The following is a 23,354-nucleotide window of genomic DNA, read 5'->3' as shown; positions in this document are numbered from 1 at the left end:
TCCGACATTTTTGGCCCTATCCCAGAAGTTTTAATCTCTACATAAAACAAATATGAAAATTTATTAATAGCAAGATGCAGCTATAGAATATTTTGATGCAGTTATCCAACATTTTGCAAGGATTTAGCCTAATGTTTAATTCTGTGTAGATGTACAACTACTACAGACAGGAAATAATCAGTCACTTTCTTCTCATATAACTTGGTAAACAGGGCATAATAAGATTCTCAAATGTTAGATATAGCTTTGGCCAAATCTAAATGGGGCCCACTGCATGTTGGGACTCCACCTGGAACTAGAAAGGGCTAGGAGCAAGTAATTTATTTTTTAACAACTTGGTAGTTCTTGTGGTCCAAACCTTATACTCCCTAATAATTTACTGTTTTGGATTCTACTTGCTTGTAGTCCAGTTGAGATTCTCATCCTATGTTTAATTAGCGTCTACATTCAGGTAGAGGCAACACCAATGCTTGAGAGTCACATGGTTTCACTTATGGATGCCCTGTGATATTATTTCTGCTAATGGCCGCTGTTCTGCTAAAGGCAGGTGTCCCCATCTTCAATCTATCTTGCAGAAGGGCTTAATCTATTTTCCCTTTGTAGGATCCAAAATTATCAAAAATTTCTTATATGAGCTATATTTCCCCGTTTGTCCTTCCTCCTCTCTCTCAGGTTGCTTTTTAATTTACTAAAGAAGCTAGAGGATTTCTTTTTCTTTATATTTTAAAATAAAATCTCATTTAGCTAACCTTCTCTTGGGGGAACTTCCCAATTTTGAATCACTTTCATTGAAAGAGTAGGGGAGTAGAAGGAAGCTCTTGCCAACCCTCCATACAACTTCTTAGAGTTTCAAGTCAAATTGTATAGGCTCCAGACTGGAAAAAGTAGTTGGTCTTTTTCTATGGTTTAAGATGATCTGGGCTTCGTGCCAGTGTCTCCTTCTTTATCTTAGTTGGCTCTGTCCCAACCTCATCTTTTCCCAAAGTTTTGTCTGCAAATATCAGTTATTTAACACTTTAGTTTCATTGTCTTGAAACAATTTTAAATCAGTATGCTTAGCAACCATGGCTCACTCTGGACATAATCATGAATATAGTTTGCAACTTCTCAGACATTCTTAGTACTGTATTTCACTGGGTTCATGCACATCTCTTAAGCAGAACTTTCATAAAGAAATAAATTTTCCTAAATGGAAGTTTCATATGTCAATTAAATATTTTTATTTTCCTCCTAGAATGTGTCTAGTTCACATGGAAAATTATTTCTGAAGCCCAGACTTCTGTATGCCATTAAAACTTTTTGGGATGCCCAAATCACAGAGCTCCACGTTCATAGCACTTTTTCAGAAGAGGAGTTAAAATAAATAAAACATAGATTAGTTTCTATATATAATAAATTTAATATAGCTTAAAATAATCACAAGACTTCCCTTTTTTCCCCTTTGAGATCTGCATCCCTGGGTTAGTGAGAATAAGCAAATCTCAGCTCCTTTCTTTCCTTCTCACATTTAAACCTAATTTTGCCTAATAAATAGCCTTTCATCTGTCTGTAGAATGCTTGGTTGAGAGGTACTTTCCTTATTTCAGATGCTGCCATTCCTGATGCATCTATCCTAGCATCAGTGTCATGGTTTCATTGTCAGTTGAAGAGCTTGGCTAGAGCCAATGAAAGAAACCAAGAAATTATAATTTGGTAAAATTTGGGATTGTAATTCATTTTCAGCCCACAGTGACAAGAAACTCAGAGTTAAGAAAGGGATAAACCTTCTGTCTTGGAATAATTCCTTGTTTATTACCTACTACAGAGGTATTCATTCTGATGTCAAGGATGGTGAATCCATCAACCACTTTTTTTGGTATCAGTATGCCTTGCTGCAATATCTTCCCCTAATAACTTTGATCATTAGGATCTGAGGCCTTTATATCAATTCTACTTCTGACACTAATTGATATTAATGTTATAATGGGGCTATAACATGAATGATGGAAAGACACCAACAAATCCAGTTAAATGATACAAATTTTATTTTATAGAAAATGATATGAACATATAGCTCTTTAGAAGTAACTATACAAATCAAGAGATAGTATTTATAGAAATAACTATACAAATCAAGAGATTCCCGGATGTGGGAATAAGATTCCCTCCTTCCCAAAAATTCCTCCAAGTAAACAGAGCTTCCTATGAAACTACACATAAAGACCTAGACCTAAGGGGTGATCTCACAGTAAACAGTGAAAAATGAACAGGAATTGTTTGGTCCAAATTGCTTTCTCTTGAACATGATATGGTACAAGATCATCCAGGTATATCATTTAGAATGAAAATAAATAAGGCCTAGGCCAGAGTTAGCAGGAACATCAACACATAGGGATGAATGGAAGAAAAGAAGTATAGAGAGGAGTCTGAGAAGGACCCAACTGGCAGAAGAAGCAGCAAGAACATGTGGGGGTCACCGAAAAAGTGATAAACTGAGTCAAATATAACCAAAAGGTCAAAATAAAAGGACAAACCATTATGGAAAACAGTATGGCGATTCCTCAAGGATCTAGAACTAGATGTACCATATGACCCAGCCATCCCATTACTGGGGATATACCCAAAGGATTATAAATTATGCTGCTATAAAGACACATGCACATGTATGTTTATTGCAGCACTATTCACAATAGCAAAGACTTGGAATCAACCCAAATGTCCATCAGTGACAGATTGGATTAAGAAAATGTGGCACATATACACCATGGAATACTATGCAGCCATAAAAAAGGATGAGTTTGCGTCCTTTGTAGGGACATGGATGCAGCTGGAAACCATCATTCTTAGCAAACTATCACAAGAACAGAAAACCAAACACCGCATGTTCTCACTCATAGGTGGGAACTGAAAAATGAGATCACTTGGACTCAGGAAGGGGAACATCACACACCGGGGCCTATCATGGGGAGGGGGGAGGGGGGAGGGATTGCATTGGGAGTTATACCTGATGTAAATGACGAGTTGATGGGTGCAGCACACCAACATGGCACAAGTATACATATGTAACAAACCTGCACGTTATGCACATGTACCCTACAACTTAAAGTATAATAATAATAAATAAATTAAAAAAAAAGAATTCACCAGGCTAATGGCATGGAGATTATTATTACAGACAGACTGATGCAGTTCACTAGAGTGATGAAAAAAGGAGCCTGATTGAATAGTCAGAAGACTGAGGGAAAGACAAGGAAATGAAACTCTGGGAACCACACGTCTATAAAATCTCGCCTGGGAAGGGATTGGAGAGAGAGGACCCTGGCTGCACAAATGCTTGAGGTCAAGGACAGATATCCTTAAGAGGGGAGAGACTTCAGCTATTTGAATTCTCATAAGAAATAAGCAATGGAGGTTGAAAGAATGAGGACACAGAGAGAATAAACATCAGATGAAGACATTTGAGCAGAAATAGGGGTGTTGGTCATCAATATAGGGGCATTTATTTCATGACAATAGAATGGACAGTTTGTAGGATATGTGGCTGGAGGTTAGAGTTTCATCTGAAGGTTTCAGTTTTGCATAAGAAATAGTATGTGTGAACACTTGTTGAAAGTGAGGGAGAAGGGGTAGGATTTGATGGCTTGAGAAGAAAGGAGGATTAAAATAATGAACAGCTGACTGGGTAATTATATGAGGATTGATACTCAGATAGGCTAGCTCTGTAGGTGTTAGTAATCTAGCGGGATCAGTAGTCCCCAATATGAACCAATGATTTTTTTTATTCAAGCCTTCAGGCTTCTGGGAGCTGATAAGGTGTATAGTAGAAATCATTCTAACTAAGGTTTGGTCAGGAGCATGAGGAAGAAGGACAGTGGGGGAAGAGAGTAAAGAACTAAATGATTCAAATAAAGCTACAGAGAGTAGGAGGTGACATGAGATGGACTTAAAGGAAGAATATAAAATTTAAAAAATGAAGATCAAGGAAATAAATTTGTCATCACACTCACAATGAGAATTAATATAGGTATGATGTTTTAGCATTGAATTTGGATATAATATTTCTAAAAGCCTAGGAAAAATGATATTAAATTATAAGACTCATTTCAAAGAGTATAATTCATACATGTTTTATCAAAAGAAAATATGCTTAGCAAAATAAGAGGCTGTTACTCTTAATAATAGCTTCCTTATGCTGCCTATGTCTTCCTACTAAGGTGTTAGAGGTCATTGCTATTGGGACATAAGGAACATTGTCACTCTGTGACGATGGCCATGTGCTAAAAGATGGAGAAAATTTTAAAGAACAGTATGATGCCTAAATGGGAGAAATCCAAGTCTAACTAATATTACAATGATGAGATTGGGCATCCTGCTTTTCTGCTACCTCCATTTAAAATCATTAAAATATGTCCTAAAGATGGATTCTGCAATATAACTTTTTTAAACTTTGTGGAGATGTTTTCATACTATACAATTCACTCATTTAAAATATACAATTCAATGGTATATTTGCAGGGTTGTGCAATCACCATCACAATATAATTTTAGACTATTTTATCACCCCAGAAAGAAACCCTGTACACATTAACAGTCACTCCTATTTCCTCCCAACACCCCCAGCCCTAGGCAACCAGTAACCTGTCTGCATCTATGGATTAGCCAATTCTGGGCATTTCTTGTAAGTGGAATCATATAATATGGGGTCTTTTGTGACTGGATTCCTTCGCTTAGCATAATGTTTCCAAGGTTCATGGAAGCTGTAGCATGTATCATTTATTTTTATTGCTGGGTAATATTTCATTATATATACAAATATACCACATTTATCTTTTTATATATATACATTATCTTTTCATTATATATACAAATATACCATATTTATCTTTTTATCAGTTGATAGACAATTGGGTTGTTTCCATTTTTGACTATTATAAATAATGCAATTATAAACATTTGTGTACAAGTTTTTATGGGGACATATGTTTTCATTTCTTGTGGGTGTATACCTAAGAGTGGAATTGCTGAATCATATGGAAACTCTATATTTATCATTTTGAAAAACTGCCAAACTGTTTTCCAAAGTGGCTGCACCATTTTACATTCCCACCAGCAATGTATGAAAATTCCAATTTCTTTACATCCTTGCCAGCACATTTTTTTTAATTGTGGCCTAATATATATGAAAATATTTCACTGGGGTTTTGATTCCACAATACAGTTTTAATGTTCTTATGGGTTAAAATCTAGAATGAAGGGCACTGGAATGGATGCAGAAAGATAATACATAGAACCTCTTTAACTTCGTGCGATCATTAGTGCATCTCACTTCTGGCTCATCTCCCTTCTGCATCCTAAGTTAGATTGCATTTCCTGAATGTCTTGTGGTTAGATAGGGCCAAGTGACTACCTCTGGCCAATGTATCATGAATGGAAGCAATGTTGTCACTTCTGTGCCAAAGCATTTAATTGCTAGTACAAGACCCTCCAGAGTTCTTTCCTTTTACCTTGACAACCAACAACTTTCAAAATAGTAGTAGCTTTGATAGCCTGGGTCATGGGATGACGGGACATTTAGCAGAACTGACCTATGATATATATGCTGTGTGAGTGAAAAACAAACATTTGCTGTTAAGAGATGGTGGTGGTTTGTTACCGCAGCATAACTGGGCATAACCTGAGTAATAAAATGATCTTACTATGATTTGTGTGCTACTTGATGCTTAGATATTAGATTTCAACAGACCTGACAAATAACTTTGCATCTCTAAACCTCAGCTGCCTCTTCTATTATATGGGTGTCATAAATCTACCTTATACAATTGCTTGAAGTTAAGCAAGACAATGTATTATTCTATAATGCTTAGTGCAGTGTGTGGTACCTAACAGGTTCTTAAGAAATGATGGTGTTTTTATAGACAGGCAAGATAGTTGAGGATTATAATATTGGAGTTAATTTTATGCAGAAGGTGTTAAGTCTTTGAAGGACCAAGCCATAGAAACAGGGAGGCAGGGAGAAGGGTCATGGATTTTCTTTGGGTAGTTAGTTTGGATCTTGCAGCAAGCCTCCTTAGCAAACATTCCTGTTGGTGTATATCTGCATGCCATATATATGTTGGCATATATATGCATGCCAGGGTGGGAAGACCTTCTCTGGAGTCTTCTTTGTATACAGTTTAAAGGTACAAGTGCAGTTTTGTTATGGGTATATTGCATAGTGCTGAAGTCTGGGATTTTTGTGTAACTATGACCCAAATAATGTACATTTTATCCATTAAGTAATTTCTAATCTCACAGCTCCTCCTACCCTCCCATCCTTCAGAGTCTTCAATGTCTATCATTCCACACTCTACGATTCTTTTGGGTCTTGATTTTTCTTCCCAGAAGAGAAGAAATGGTCACAGTATTCTGATTCATTTCACAGAACAAGGAGCACAGAATATGAAAAGTGATTACATTTAAAATATGTTGAAAAGTGGTTTCATAAATCCAAAACTAACCCATCACTCTTCAGAATGGCAGGCAGGGATGAGGGATGACAAAATATGTTTCTTTGAGAGCATATAGAATCAATATAAAATATATTTTTCCTTATGTGCATACCTTCCTTGAGACTTAATGAGGCAGGGACCTAGTTTAGCCTAGCAAAAGACACTCAACAGAATTAGTTAATACCATGCAAATATTTCTATTCATGGTGAGGGGAAGGGAATTCAACAAACTAGAACAGTCATAACAATACATTGGGCACTGGTGGCCATGTATTTCCTTTTCCTTGGTTTCATCTCTCCTACTTTCCTCTCTTCTTAGATGCTTGACTGTTTCTCCTTGTTCTTTAGCTGACTTACTTTCCTTCTCTGTCTGTCCTTTAAATATTGATATTCTACAGGTGAACCATCAGCCTTATTCTCTCCACATCCTACGAACCCTCCCCTCAAAGTTCTCATTCTCTGCCATAGTTTTACTTCTTCATCTGAGACCTTGTTTCTAAGTGCACGTTTCCATCTGCCTATTGGAAACTTCTATCCAGATGTCTTACAATATTTACCATGTCTTCTTCATTCTATCTGAAATGTTTCTCTTTCATCTTCACCACTGCAGTTTCTTCAGATCTCTTAAGCTTTACCTTTTCAATATACTGTTTCTTGAGACTGAGACTACATTAGGTCTACCTCTGTGCACTATCCAAACTCCTGTTATTTTACCTTAAGCAATTCAGAGCCCATTGTTCTAAATTTTATATTTATGGGATTATTTTCTCTCTTCCATGCTAAACTTTTTACTCCATGAAGGCTAGCACAGTATCTGTCTTGATCTCTATATTCCCAGTGGACAGTCAGCAAAAATGTGTTGAATAAATAAATGAATCATACAAGCTAAACTTACAATACTACCCACCTCTCCTATTTCTATTCCTGGACATGACTGATATGCTCCCAAATCACCCCATTATCTCCACTAAAATCTAGGAGCCTTCCTATATACTACCATGTGCCTCATTTCTAATATCTAAACACTCACCAACATCTAGTATTCCTCTTAAATGTTTTAAGAATCTACTCCCTCTTCTCTCTGTCCCCGCTATTCCTATTTTGTTTGGGTTCTTGTCTTTTTTTTCTGATTTTTTGTCTTCTTCTATTCCTTTGCCATCACTGCAGGGCATTTTCTTAAAATGCAAATATGACCATTTTGTTCTGCTGCATAAAACCCTTCAACAAGCACCCTATTGTTTTAAAGATAAAGCTCGGTTTCTTAAGCCTGAACTACTAATCACTCCATAATCTGACAATCTATTCTCAGCCTTCCTTCTTCTCATTACCTCTTTTCATTGTCCCTGCCACCCACAACCCCCATTCCCCCTGGTCATTCAGAACTCATGGTTCTCAAATCCACCTTCTTGCCTTTGCACAGCTTCTCCTCACCCAGAATGTTTTTTTTTGTTTGGTTTTGTTTTGTTTTTTTAATTTTTAGCAGAGGTTCTCTACCTACCCAACTCTTCACCCTTCAAAACAAAGCTTTAAGGCCACCTCCTCTGAGAAATCTTTCCAAACTCTCTTAGAAAAAAATCTATTATACTCTCCTTTATACTCCCATGGCACTCTACGAGAGCTGTATTTATAGCCTCTAATATAGTTTGGCTGTTTCCCCACCCAAATCTCATCTTGAACTGCAGTTTCCGTAATCCCTATGTGTTGTGGGAGGGACCAAGTGGGAGGTAATTGAATCATGGGGTTGGTTACCCTCATGCTGTTCTCATGATACTGGAGTGGGTTTTTACATGATCTGATGGTTTTATAAGGGGCTTTTCCCCCTTTGCTTGGCACTTCTCTCTCCTGCTGCCTTGTGAAGAAGGACGTGTTTGCTTCTCCTCCTGCCATGATTGTAAGTTTCCTGAGGTCTTCCCAGCTACGTGGAACTGTGAGTCAAACCTCTTTCCTTTATAAATTACCCAGTCTCGGGTATTTCTTCATAGCACTGTGAGAAGGAACTAATACAGCCTCCAAGTCTTCAGTGATTATGTTTTATTGTATTGACCCCTTCAGGGGCCTATCAGCTCCTATAAACAGGGTCCAGTTCTTATTCACCTCCAGATCTACTAGAATTTTAGCTGCATATTTACAAATAATTTCTCCAATAAAATACTTTTACCCAGAATATATAAAGAACTCCCAGACTCAATAGGAGGCAAACATAAATCCCAATATAAAATGGGCAAAAGATTGAAGAGACTCGGCCGGGCGCGGTGGCTCACGCCTGTAATCCCAGCACTTTGGGAGGCCGAGGCGGGCGGATCACAAGGTCAGGAGATCGAGACCACGGTGAAACCTCGTCTCTACTAAAAATACAAAAAATTAGCCGGGCGCGGTTGTGGGCGCCTGTACTCCCAGCTACTCGGGAGGCTGAGGCAGGAGAATGGCGGGAACCCGGGAGGCGGAGCTTGCAGTGAGCTGAGATCTGGCCACTGCACTCCAGCCTGGGCGACAGAGCGAGACTCCGTCTCAAAAAAAAAAAAAAAAAGATTGAAGAGACTCTTCATCAAAGAAGATATACAGGTAACAACTAAACAATAAACAGATGCTCAATATCATTGATCATCCAGGACACAAAAATTAAAACCACACTGAAAACTACCACACACTTATTCAAAGATCTAAAGTAACAAACACTGAACATATCAAGTATTGGCAAGGATGTGAATGGAGAGCAATTTTGCAATTTCTTTACAAGTTAAACAGAAACCTACCATATGATCTGGCTATTCTACTCCTACACATATTTATCCAATAAAGAAATACATGTCTATACAAAGACTATCATGGGACTTTTATTTGTGATAACCCAAAATTGACATAAACCAAGATGTTTTTTATTGGCTATTGGCTCATAAATAAACTATGATATACTCATAAAAGGGACTCAGCAATAAAACACTCAACATACAACAACATGGATAAATCTCAAAACAAGTATGTTGAGTGAAAGAAGTCAGTCAAAATCAGTACATAGTGTTGGGAGGGGGAGCAAGATGGCCGAATAGAAACCTCCATCAATTGCCCTCCCTGCAGGAATGCTAAGTGTAACAACTATCTACACAAGAAAGCACCTTCCGAAGAACCAAAAATCAGGTGAGCAATCACAGTACCCGATTTTAACTTCACATCACTGAGCTGGTATTTATGTTGCAAGACAAAGTCCTCTTTACTCTTCCCTCTCCTCTCCTCAAGAGGAAGGAGAAGGTCTCTTTTGGAGCTGTGAGCTGCACTGGAAATCCCATAGAGAATGGACACAGACCTCATTCAGAGTATCCAGAGGCCCATAACAGAAGCAATTTAAGCTGCAGTACCTGAGGTTGAGGGGTGATGCAAGCACTCCCTTAGCCACCCAGGCTGGTGACTCAGTAGTTTATGTGCTCCCCAAGTCCACTGGCTTGAGCCCAGCAGAGCACATGGGCTTGTCTAGGAATGGCAGTCCTTGCGGCTTAGCCTTTCAGGTTTTTTTTTAGAAACCCAGAGCATTTTAGCCCACAGTGGCAAGCCTTACTGAAACTGAAGTTTCAACTGCTGGGATGGGCAATTCCCCTCTGGCTAGGGCTGGTATAAATGATCCCTCCATGGGTGCATTAATCACATTATCTAATGGCCCCTTGCTACTCAAAATGTGGCCCCTAGACCAGCAGCATTGTCACCACCTAAGAGCTTGTTAGAAATGCTGAACCTTTGGCCCCACCCCAAACATCTTAAATCAGAATCTGTATTTTAACAAGATGCCCAAGTAGTCTGTATGCACATTCAATTCAAGAAGTGATTGTCTCACTGTCATATATCCTGTATAAGATAATGATTATTATTCCTATTACTCATTTGAGAAAATGAGAATAGGGAAGTAAAATGACTTGAAAATAATCAATATCTAAAAAGTACCAGAGTTGAAATTTTAAGGTAGTTCCCACAATTCTAAATGTCAAACACTTCTTTCCACCATGCTTTTCTCTACATGAAATGAATTAAGTAGCTCTGGTTATAACCACCCTACTCTCAACTTCATCCATTTACTGGTTGCTGATACCCAAATTCTTACTCTCAGATATGCATGATTTTAGACTGAACATTGCCCATTGCTTGAAATATTTTAAATACCAATATCTGTGGGAGGAGTTAATTAATAAATCACTTAAATATTGGTGTTTGGGAGTCTGATCAGACTGTTGCCTTTATCCATTTATAGGAAGGGCAAACCCGTTTGAGGTCTACATTGCACCTTGGAACAAAGGAAGGAAGAAAGGGATTGAAGGAGAATAAGGAGCAAAAAATGAAGGCAAAGTGCCCCATATATATAATTTGACAGAGATCAGCCCTTCCAAAGACATTGACTGTCTTTGAAGTTTGCTGTAGCCACTGGCTTGAGCCTGTTCAATTTCTTCTGTCATGGGCCTCTGGATACTCTGAATGAGGTCTGTGTCCTTTCTGTATGGGATTTCCAATGAGGTCTGTGTTCTTTCTCTATAGGATTTCCAGGGAGGTGAGAACTGAAACTCCTGCAGAAATTTACCACTGCTATCCAGAGTGACAGAGAAGAAATGTGAAACAGCTGTGCTGACCAGTGCTCAAGGCTGCATCCTTCTAAAAAATACTCCAACACTCTACTGTTACCAATAGTAGCTGTATTTGGGTCTCTACTGTAAGTCAGACACTGTACTAGGTACTTAATAAATATCTCTATAGTAATCTTAAAAGTATGTATTATTCAGGAAATGTGGCTGGTGAGGGGTGGAGCCTGGCTTCTATCCCAGGTCTATTTGAAACAAGAGCAAGTTTCCTTCTACCATAACACACTTCTATGGTATGCTTAAATTAACCCCTTACTCAACCTTCAATGCCCAGTTCAAATCATTCCTTCACTAAGCAGCTTCCTCTCAGTGACCTTAGTGATATCTTATCCCTGTAGCCCTGATTTTGTACTGTTTAAATCATAGCTTGAATTCTTTCTTCTTTTTTTTTTTTTCATATTCCTCTTACCTCAAGTTACTATTGAGTCTGTTTGTGTCTGTGTCCCATCTCCCCACCCAAACCTTTGTTCCCTTAAATGTTCTTTGGGTTGCTGGCCCCAGCCTCATAGCAGGAGTTCAATGGTATCATCAGTTAGTCTATAAACCAACTTAGTCCACCCTCTGGAAGCCTCTGGAAGTCAAACATTCCCTGTTGGTTGAGTCACTCCACAAAGTTTACATGTAGCCTCCAAGAGCTGACAGCTCCCTCCCTGAAGCAATGGCTTACCCATGGGAATTTTGTATCCATATATGACTTGCTCTTGCCCATGTTTTGCACTGCTTTTCTTTCCCCTCATTCTTTTCCAAGAGGAGAAGATAGCTTGGGTGCTCTTTACACTTGGCCACTCCTCCTCTTCTGGTTTTCTTTATACTTTTGATTCTAGGAGAACAAAGACAAAGAATAGAACTTCCAGTGACTCTCTTCCTCTCTTGTGTACTTGCACTTGCTCATTGCCTAACATTTGATAATTTACTATATATCATATATTGTGCTAAGAATTTTACATATCTAACTCTCACACAAATAATCTCATGAAATATGTGCTATCATTATCCCCATGTAGCTTGAAAGGGCCTTTAAGTATACAGAGGTACCTTGTCCATTATTACAGTAGGAAACGGGAGAGCCAGAATATGAAAGTAGGCTATGTGCTACTCTTAGTCACTTACCAGTTGATGTCAATGAGAAACACAAGTGAACTTTGGCCAATGTGTAAGTATATAGACCAATATGGTTGTTGGTATCATATTGATTATCAAGTAAATCAGGATCTCTAGATGCTTCTTATAACTGGTCCTTGACTGGGACCCATCTTCCTGCTTTCTGTTATAGGCACTTAGTGAATATAGGTGAATTAGTTAATAGGAGTATTAGTTTGAGCTAAGCTGTTAAAAATATAGTCTAAGTCTATAGTCTACTATTTTTTAAATATATCATTTAATAGAGAAAGAATGCAACTTCCAGCAATATCTTCTAAAGTTCAATATAAACGATTTTTGAAAAATTCAAATGTTTGATTATTCATATTCACTTGACCTTCTCCAGCAGGAGAAATCTTTTAGAGTTGATGGTGTGCAGGTATTTGAAGAAGCCATTATGTAAATTAAAACATCATGTTCACTCAGATATTTGTTGCAGGCATTATGGCAAACACAAAAAAGCATAATGCATTCTCTCAAAGAGTTCATCATCTTTTGAAGAGAAAACAAGCAATATACATGTTTCTCATTAAATAATAATGATAATTTTAAATGGCTCTTTGAGAGGATGATGACAATCACAAGCTAATGCATGATTATACCAACAGCAATTCAGAGAAGGAACACATAATGTCAGGCTGGGAGAAGTGATCTAGAGAGGTTTGGTGGAGCAGATAAATTTTAAGCTATAATTTGAAAGGTCAATAGAATTAAAGTAAAGAACAATCAAAGGAAGGGCAGATAAGGTTGGATAGAACCACAACGTGGGCTACATGACCCATAATAGAAAATGTCTTTATGCAAAACAAACTAGCATCATTATTGGGCTTAATTTGGACTTTTAGTCTTGAGTAAATAGAGAATATCTGTGACTCATTTTGAACTTTGTAACCCAAGGCCTAAGGGGAAGCATTGGAAGATGGGATTGAGGTTGTTGCCAAGTTCCTCTGGTAACAAAGTTCAACACTACAGAGGAAATGACACCTGTTGCTGCCTACTTAGCAGGCTCCCTTGGGCAATTGTAGGACTAGGTTTCCAGGTACATCAGATGAAGTATCCACTTTGCAGAAACACTGCCTGGCATTATCCAGGCTTGCTCCACTAGTCCTCTAAACGGTTTTTGCATTTGTTGCTTAAAAGTGAGACATCTGGGCAAAAATATGCTACATAGTGGGTCAAGCTCAAGGGCTCTTCAGGGACACTACTTGGAGCTACCCTCTAGAGGGACCAAGAGGAGCCCCCACTACTACAGTTAGATAGTAGGAATAAGATCTAATGTTCGGTAGCACAGTAGGGTGACTATAGTTAAGAGTGAATTGTATCTTTCAAAATGGCTACAAGAGATGATTTGCAATGTCTCTAACACAAAGAAAATAAATATTTGAGGTTATGGGTATCTCAATTATCCAGATTTGATCATTACACATTGTATGTTTATATCAAAATATCACATGTACTCCGTAAACATGTACAACTATGATGTAACCAAAAATTTTTTTAATTAAAAACATTTTAAGCTAAAATAATTTTTTTTTAAAAAGCAAGAGCCTATTCAGAAGGGCAAGAAAAGAAAAGTGAAGATTATAGAGCACCAGCCATGTGATGTGGGAAATATATATATAATACATTTTTAATATATGTGTATGTTATGTATATTTATGTTAAATTTCATACAAATCTCTGAGAGATAAGAATTATGTCGTGACTTTTATAGAGGACAGAAACCTCAATAAGTTACCCAGTGGCATCGGCAGATCCAAGGTTCAACAACATGCTTAAGCAGTTAAAAAATTAGCCCCATACAGAGAGGAAAGAAGAATATATATATATATAGTAGAATAACTAAATGTAACGAATTAACATATGTATTATCACACATTATCATTTTTGTGGTGATGCCACTTAATATCATGTTGTACATGATAAATACACAAAATTTTATCTGTTAATTTAAAAAATCAAACTCTAAAAAAGTGAAGAGATGAAAGATCTCGAAAAGGTCGTTTGCCAATGCACTCTGTGCTCTAGAAGTTGGTAGGAAACAAACCACAGACCTTGAACCTGGAAGCAATTCAAGTTGAAGAGGAACCTTAAGGGAATCCAAAATCTAGAAGCTACTGAAGGAGTACCAAAAAAGAGAGCTCAATTAAGAACAGCTTTACAAGAACACCTTTAGTCTGCCCAATAACATGAGTCATAGTGCACTCCAGAAGGCAGTGAGAAATATCCTCTCTTCTTACTTAGATATTACTGGAAAGTCTACCAAAGGGGACACTATCTAGGAATAGTTGATTGAGCCTTTAAGCCAAAGAGAAACAGAGACTCTGACAACAAACTGCCCTCAAATTCCTAGTGCAAAATGAAGCTTTATAAAACAAGATCCCATATATGTTGATGTTTCCTAGAAATACATTGCATAATATTTGGAAGGCAGTACTAAAATGGTCCTCCTCTTGAATGAATAATATATGTGATTAATAAGAGGCCTATGCCAAGGGGAAAAAAAGAAAGAAAAATGGCCAATTCCAGGCCTGTTTTGGTATAAGAGCCAGGCTTTTATATTACCCATGTAGTAATTAATATTATGTATATCAAATGCCTAGAAAAATCTCCATCCTGTTACCTGAATTTAGATATCACTTTAACAAAACTTGAAATTCACCCATTCATGCCAAACTTTACTCTCAGTAGTTCTGTTTACAAAATAGAAACATGATTAGAAAGCATATGCTTGAACTAATTTGCACTTATGCCTAAACTCTTTTGAGTACATTTTTTTCCTTATTTTTTTCTGGTAATAATGAAAGGCTTTGAAGAAATCAGTTGTAAAGAATCCTTACAATAAAAAATGTTATATCTGATTATTAATCTTCAGTTTGAACTTGTTCAATCTGAAGGGGAGAGAAAAAATATTGTACATGTATCTCAAGCAGCAGCTAGATTTCTACTGAGGAGTACAAGCCATCTCATGCTGCTTTAGAGGAGTGGCCATTTTCCCCTTCTTAATGAAAACAGAACCTCTCACAAGAATACATACTATTGACACAAAAAGTACACCTACTTGACTATATAATCTTTGGCTCATGTCTTTTGTCTCAGAAGGGAAGAGAGAAGAAAGGTAAGGTAATAAAGTTCAGATAGAACATTCAATCCTTTGTCAAGACATTGACAAATGAAGATCACCAAAGAAGGCCTAAAAACAACAATGACAACAAAAGAAATGCTTTGTTTTGAAATAATGTTCGATTTACAGAATAGTTGCAAACATAGTACAGAGAGTTCCCAAATGTCTTTCACTCAGCTTCCCCTAATGTTAACATAATACAAAATTATGTTAGGAAGCTTTTGACACCAAGTTGGCCTGGAATTTTTGGATGAGTTGGTTATAAAGTAACTCTCAGTAAAATATGGCAGTAAGATTAAGGACAAATATAAACCAAAAAATTTTAGGAAGAAAAGAAGAATGTGTACTTTTGGAATTAAAACACTACCAATATTTTAAAAATTCAACTTGTAATAACACAGTTTTAAGTAGCCTTTTTAGGTGGTCACCAGACAGTTATATGTTTTGTGAAAGAAAGAAGAATCTCTTCATTTTGGATAAGTCCTAGTATAGCATAAGCAATAGATTATTAGTATGTTACCACCCCTGCATGGTAGCAACACATTCAAATAAGTGCTGCAGGTTTACTTCTTCTTTTAAATAATGAAATATCTCTTAAAAATGTAAGCCTGAAAACATAAATATCATTGAAATTTATAGCTAAAATAAAAAGGGTGATTCACCAAAGCATTTGTTTTCAATTATTTTATTAGATCATTTTCCTCCATGGTAGAAAAAGTGAGGAAGACAATGGAGGAACTGCCTTGAGAAGAGAAGTATGAAAGGAGCATAGAATGGAAGGCTGGGATGTCAAGGACAAAACTTCACTGAGGGTGGTTTCTTGGTCCTGAAGTCTTCAATTGTTCCCATTCCTATCTTTTGAAAACAAACTTCCATGCTTACTCTGGGCTGTAAAGACTTTGGACTTTGCATATTGTATTTCCAAAAGAAGATAATGACCCTCTATCTAGATATCCTCAAGGTTAGCCTCCTTTTGAGTTTCCTGATGAATTTGACAGACTATGCATTGCAATCTAGAATATCAGCAATCTTGTTTTACCAATGATGGTTATGTCAGTAGATAATTGCAGGGAAGTCTTCGTTGAAAACATTTATTAATTTTCCTATAGCAGGCCTTTGAACTACATTGCATATAATATACATTTTTTTCAAGGTCCTCTTGTACTTTAGGTTTTCCCCAAGAAAAGACTGAAGCAAGGATTTGGGTGTGAAAATAATCCCAGAAAGCAAGAATAAGGAAGTGGGAGTGGGACAAGGAAAGAAGAAAACCAATATAACAATAAGTTGCCCAGGTTACTGCTATAAGCATTGAAGCTTGATTTCACTGGGATTTTCTGAGAAGCATATAAATGCCTCTAAGAATTGTCCACTTATGTTGGAAAGGTTGCCCCCCTCGGGTGTTGACTCTCCTGAACTAATAGGCCGTATAGGCAACCACAGGGTCAGGTCATATCCTCATAAAAATCAGGAAGATGTGCAATCTGCATTTTGGGTGGAGCATTATCAACACAGTTGTAACTGGGCTTGTATAGAACTGTCCACCTGATTCAGCTGGGGCTGAAATCAGAGGTGGTCTGGGAGGATATGTTGCAGACATTGCAGATGTCTGCTACAAAACTCTAGCCAAAAAGTGCTTAAGAACCAAGGCCTTTAGGGAACATGGCTATAAATAGCATGGAAGAGAGTAGAGGACTTAGTTGGGCTTGTCAGACAAGGAAATGCTCTGTTTCTCTGAACCTTTCATTTTGGGTAAAAATCTTATTGTCATTATTAAAATAGAATTAAATAAGGCATTGTCTTGGACAGCTATGCTTTGAATATTTCCATTTGAGAAGCAAATGGAAAACCTCTGTGGTCAAAAATCACATGGTAGAGAAAAACCCACAGAGAGTTTTTTCTGATAAAATGATATGCATATGTATAGTAATGATATTCCAAATGATGAAAGAGAGGGACTGGAGTCCATACTTTTGCTCTTCTATTACCAAATAGCCTTTCTCTCTTTCTCACCCTCCCTCTTCACTCTCTTCCCTCCTACCTTCCCTCTGAATGTGTCATTAGTATTTTATTGGTGATTTTCTATTATTCTTTTACAACAACCAGATGATTAAGTCTTACCCTACCTATGGAACTTTCAAAATGAAAAAAAAAAAAAATGTGATCACCCTTACTAAGAGGATAAGTATAGTCTTAATAAGGAAAACGTTCAACAACCCTGATCACGGTTTGAATAAAGGTAAAGAGTTGGCTAGGTTTGGGACTGTTAATAAATAGGGGGACAGGTAGAAATTTCCAGAGCATCAGGAAAACAGCTTCAGAGTAAAGGAGGCATTACATTTACAGAGGTCCAAAGGCTGCCCAAGTCTACAAGAGGCTGGCTATAACCAATCCATCAGCAAAGCAGCATCCCATTCAGGTAGCATCATATTTGGCATACAAGGAAGACTGTCTTCTCCAGCACTTCACTTAGCCTTCTTCTGGGTCACCTTCTGATAAAAAGAGACAGCTTCCAGCTAAGCTTCAAACACAACCATAGACCCACTGCCCTCTCTTTCCAAAAATGATTCACTATCCAATTTGTGTGAGTCTAATTTATCTCTAAAGGAATGCATGGTGTTTCCAAACAGTGTAAAGATGTGTTAAAATTTTACACATGCATCTTTCGGGTTTTCTTTTTTGAGTATTAATGGATAAAATCAACTTGCATTCTATTGGCTGTTTTCATTAAAATTCAAACTTGCGCTATTGTCTCATCCACTCCTACTTCTGCCCAGGGACCCTTTCTTTGATATCTAGGCTATCACTAATAAAATATATTAAATAGTATGGTATTCTCAAGGGCTATTTACAAAGCTCAAGCATACAAATAAAAACCTACAATCAAAACCAGTTTTGTCAGTGACACATTATAAAGTAGAGGTGTTAATCGAAGGCTTCAACTGGTACTATAACCAGTTGCTCCCTTATTTCAGGGCAAAGATCCACAGGACATGTATTCCTTGGAAAGACCCTGTCTGGGTGGACACAACCACTAGCTTTACTCATTATATCCACCTAAAAGACAAGTATTGACAATGAAAACTAAAGAATTTTATTCCCAAACCTGATAGCCTAGAGGGCCCATTGCTGCTGAAAACTAGAATCACAGCCTCCAGAAGTCAAAAGAAACTAAAACTTGACTCTAAATGAATTTAACGTGGCTAATTACATAAAGTTGGTGGGCTGAACCTAGAAGTTTATATATGAGTAAGAGAAGATGTAATATCAGACGTGCAAAGAACTAAGAAATTTCTACAGCAGGAAATGTTAATGATCTTAAGCACAAATTGTGAGTTATTTTAGTTCCCTAAAAAAAATACTTCTCTTTGAAAAACACAATCTATACAAATAACTTAATCCTCTGCTATAGAAAACTGCTTCTATAGATTCTTCCTATGATGAGGTCAGTAAAAAGACTGTGGAATTCATTTTTTTAACCATTTGTCCTTGTTCACATGGACAGAAGGGATGAGAGATGAAAGTATACTGTTTAAGGTGTAGAATTCTCTCCTCACCCTTCTTTATTGGCTCACTTAAGAATAATCAATGCATCTGCATGAACAAGAAGGGTATGTTATTGATGGTCTGGCTTCCGGAAGTAATTAAATGAAAAATGTAACATTGCTTGATTGGTTAAAATGTAGTGTTAGGGGAATAGAAAGATGGGCAAAAAATGGACAGATTTATTGACAATAAAAGTGGTGACCACAATAGTGTTATTATCATAAACATTTGGCCCTACATGAAATGATTCTATGCTCCTGAGTTTTTACCCTTTGTTTCTGGTTAACGTATTATTTTGTCCTCTTCCTCGGCGCTGACTGTCACTTATAATAGCCATTAAGATGCCTACTTATATATGGTATTTTTCAAAGAGTAATGCACGTTCTTTTCATATGCAAAATGTATGACCTTAGCTACTCCTGAGTGTACAGGTGACTATCTGTGTATCTGTGCACGTGTGCCCTTTTGTGTCTGAATGTATGCGTTTTCCATTTCTTGAAATTCAGCTTTATTTTTATTAGTTGAAGTTAGCAAGTAACTGAATGCTAGGGAAATGCAACTTTTTTGTCATCTTGATGATATTCACTAAAGATAATTTTGGCTTTGATGTGTGAATTTTTGTGACTTAGCCGTAACCAGTGTTTTATAAGTTTCAAATTTATTCTGAAATATTTCAGTTGTATGAAAGGTATTGAAATAATATAACAAACACATATGTACATCTCACCCAACTTAGGAAATGATATATACCAAAAAATTCATGCCCCCTCTTGATGTCTCCTTGGAGAAACTTCCCACCCCCTTCCATAGGTAAACATAGCCTAGGATTTGATGTATTTCTCTAGATTTTCTTATTTATGTATATTTGTTTGAATATTATCTAATGTTTTAAATTTTATATAAACGGTATACTGTTCATATACTTCTGAAACTTGCTTTCCTCATTTACTATTAAATTTAGATTTTCATCTGCGTGGACAGATATAGTGGATTTTTCCACTGCTGTATATTATTCTGTTGGATGGATAAGCAATAATGGAAACATTCTCTTGATGATTGACATTTGGGTTCTTTCTAATTTTTGCTATCATTAAATTCCTTCTATTGTATTAGTGTTTATGTGTGCATGTGTGAGAGTTTTTCCAGGATCTAGACCTAGGAATAGAATGCCTGAGTAATAAGATATGTCTAACATTAATATGCATTGCCAAATTGATCTCCAAATTTTTATACAAATGTATACTCCTAACATCAGTGTATCCTTACCACAAATAATGCGAATACATTTTAATTGGCATTTCCTTGATTATTAGCAAACTTGAGAAAATTTGATATATATAAAACATTTATATTTCCTATTTTGAGAATTGCTTGTTCATATATTTTCCCCATTTTTCTATGGCATTGTTTCTCTTTTTTTTTTTTTGAGACGGAGTCTTGCTCTGTCGCCCGGGCTGGAGTGCAGTGGCCAGATCTCAGCTCACTGCAAGCTCCGCCTCCCGGGTTTACGCCATTCTCCTGCCTCAGCCTCCCAAGTAACTGGGACTACAGGCGCCCGCCATCTCGCCCGGCTAGTTTTTTGTATTTTTTAGTAGAGACGGGGTTTCACCGTGTTCGCCAGGATGGTCTCGATCTTCTGACCTTGTGATCCACCCGTCTCGGCCTCCCAAAGTGCTGGGATTACAGGCTTGAGCCACCGCGCCCGGCCCCCAACAATTTATATGAGGTTATGAAACTCAAGAAAGTCACTTATTCATGGCGCAGGCTTGCAAGTTCTGCCTAAGTTTGAGGGCAGAACAAGGTGCATAAGCACAAGGAGGTGATTAGCTGCTACTGTGGGGCAGACAGGAGATCTGCCCTTGTTCTGGACTCCTCTCTTATGAGAGGCAAAGCCATCTGCCATGGGGTGGGTGCAGGGGAGGTGTCATTTTATATATACATATATATATACACACACACATACATATATATGCTCTTAGTAGCAATCATGACATAAAAATTTCCCAAAAATGATACCCTGGATGTTATTTGAACTATAGCCTTACCCTTCAAATATTACATTGATGCAATAAATATAATATCCCTACCCTACCACTTAGTTCTATGAGGATACAGGGAGAGGAAGTGGGAGAGAATATGCAGACAGTAATTTCTAACTCACTGAACTGACCGAGATATAATTAAGTAACATATAAAGTGTTCAGCCCTGAGGTTGGAAAAGAGAATTCACTCAAGATAGGTAAGCTTCAAAAATAATTTTAAGGAAAATAAAGATAACTTCTCCGAAAGTAACATGCCACTTACAGAGTTCTATGAGGTTACGTAAGGACCTCTTCCCATATCACCCTTACCCCCAATCTTAATTCATTACCTCCAAGCTATTTTGGACTTGAAAGCCAGAAAATCCATCTTATTAGAAGTATATGTAAAGTAAGAGTAAATAAGTGTTGAGGTTACTAAGAGTAGCTTTCCTGTGAGCAAAGGGCAGAAATATTGATACTGTGGTCATTCAGAGCCATTTTTATAACTTATGTTTTGTTCCTGGCTATGTGTCTGATAGGTGACAACTTAAAAACTGAGAAATACAAGATTTTTTTTCTTTCTTATAAATGTCAGTAGACTCTATCAGCATACTCTCCAAAAATAAGCATTAGTCTGGAAAAGTACTGGAGAGAGGTTTTTTCTTCCCAATAAGCCAAGAAGTGAATAAATACATTAAGACTTTTAATAATATTATAGCATCTACGTATCTTATTGTATATTGTCTCAAAATTTTTATTCCAAACTGATGTAAAATGATACACATAACAACATATGAACAACCTATAATGTCAAAAGTATAGTTATACATCAAGATTTGAATCTCAGAATATCTTTCCAATAAAATATATTTTAATGGCAGTTAGCTCACCTAGGTAGTTCTAAAAGACTACATAAACCATGATTTAGCTAGACGCTAATGTCAAAAATACGTGTCTGAAGGCTGGACCAGTTTAGGTGTTAGAAGGAAGAAGAAAATGCTTTTACTTTTAGTACTCTTTCATTTCTCTTTGTGAACTTTGTTTTGCCCTTTATTCCCCTTTCTTAAGAATATCCATGTCTTCATGCTATCCCAAATGCTTTACCCCTTCCCCATCAAAGCTCTGTGAAGTTGAGATAATAGTTCAGTTAAAAGCAGTCTGAACTAATTCATACTAACATGAGAATGACTTCTTAATCTTCCCAAAGGAGTTTGAATTCTTAAAACATAGCTTTGATAACCTAATTAAATCTTCATGATCATAATTCAGGCACCAAGTAGAAAATTTAACTAAGTAGAAAATTCAGTCAATATTTGGTGAGCTATTTGAAGTGAAGGGTGAATATTTAGAGTCATCACTGCCTTGGGAATTGCTTTTCATAATCTATTCCCTCCTGCTAATAGAGACTTTAAAATTCTCTGACATCTACTTCCCATGCAGTAGTGGCTCTATCTTCAGAGAGCTGTGTAAATGGGCATATTTTTATACCAAAGACTAGTATGTCAGGGCTTCCTTTAGAAGATAAGAATAATCATTTTTGAAACGTTTGTGTTTTATTTTTATCTCTTGTAATTAGTCTTTCTGACTTTGTTTTTAATCTACTTGATGGACTTGATGGGGAAAGAATAATTAGTAGACGCTGAAAAGAAAACACTTCATTCTCTATGCTTTCTCTCATTCTGTCTCCACCAATCAATCAATCAATCAATCAATAGGAAGAGGAGGATAAAAGAAAACAAGCAAAGACAATTTACATATTGAAAGTAATTATTCATTCTGGATCATGACATAGAAGAAAATATTTTAAACAAGGCTTGCCACTATATCCTGCAGTAAAAGTGAATACTAGCATGAAAGAATGTTATCTGCAAAAGCAGTGAAAGAGTAACATTAAAGTTAAAAGATAATAGAATTAAGTTCCTTGTGGTCATAAAAACATATTAGACACAATTACAGATTCTGGTCTTCTAGTCAATGAACACCTGATTCTTGACATAGTTTTAAGGATAGCAGTGTGTGGTTATGAACAATGGTTATAAAATCTAAATTGCATTATTGATTCATAGTCCAGCAATTCCTTGTTTACTCTGTGCCTGATGACAAGACTGCCTGCTCTTTTGCAACACCGTGAAGCATGTCCTAACACTACTTTAAGTCCTGCTGGAGGTCACTGATCCAGAAGAAATAGAAAATTATTCTTGCTCAACTTTTAAAGATTCCTTTGTCTCCCCCAAGCATTCTCACTGATTGAATCAGTAATTCTCATTACTATGCCTGCACTGAGGTCCTGTAAACCATGCCTGTCTTTCTCCCTTCTGACCTGTTTGGCTGAATTGAAAGAGGAATGTGGGGTTTTACTTCACTTTTATCTTCACTTCTCAAGGAACAGAATTCTCCCAACACACCATTTATGTTTCAAAAGAGACTTTTCCTTAAGGAGCTG

The sequence above is a fragment of the Theropithecus gelada genome, chromosome X, assembly GCF_003255815.1.
Source record: "Theropithecus gelada isolate Dixy chromosome X, Tgel_1.0, whole genome shotgun sequence".
Classification (NCBI taxonomy): Eukaryota; Metazoa; Chordata; class Mammalia; order Primates; family Cercopithecidae; genus Theropithecus; species Theropithecus gelada.
This window is presented reverse-complemented; position numbering follows the sequence as displayed.